Here is a 604-nt window from a genome sequence, read left to right on the forward strand (position 1 = left end):
TCCCCTTCTCTGCAGTGTTTTAGATCTTCCCCTGCCTCTTCCCTGCCCTTTCTGGAGGGGCTCAGTCCCAAACCTGCTGGCACAATAGGGAGGAACTTTTCCTTGTGACTTCCAGACTCCAACGTGCTTGGAAGCAAAGGACTGAATCTTTTTAGCTCCTTATCGCTGGCTTCTGGAGGCCCAAGGCTGGTGTCAGGCTGTTGGAGTTGCTAACAGTTTTCACTTGGTAACTGTCAGAAGATGCACTATCAATTGTTTTGCTTTAGGACACAGTTCTGGAGGGGGCCCTGGGTTCGTCTGGCCCAGACCCCTGTGTTTACATCCAGCACTGAAAGGATTTTCTGCGTGCTAGCTCCCCAGATAGCCCCTGCATTCCCCTCTGATTATAACCCAAAAGCCACCGTTCAGTTTCTGGGCACAGGGATCCAGCATCTGGTTTTACGTCTCTGGTTCTGCCACCCTTCTTTGCCAATCCCTTGGTCCAGGGGCCCAGTTTATGGCTCAGAGGGTCCAGAAAGCAGCCTCAGCTTCTTTTCCATGGGATTCATTGACTTTCCCATCGTTTCTGTGTTTCCGGGTGCATTTTGTGGTTTCACATGATAGA

This window comes from Buceros rhinoceros, unplaced genomic scaffold, assembly GCF_000710305.1.
Source record: "Buceros rhinoceros silvestris isolate BGI_N320 unplaced genomic scaffold, ASM71030v1 scaffold12006, whole genome shotgun sequence".
Taxonomy (NCBI): domain Eukaryota; kingdom Metazoa; phylum Chordata; class Aves; order Bucerotiformes; family Bucerotidae; genus Buceros; species Buceros rhinoceros.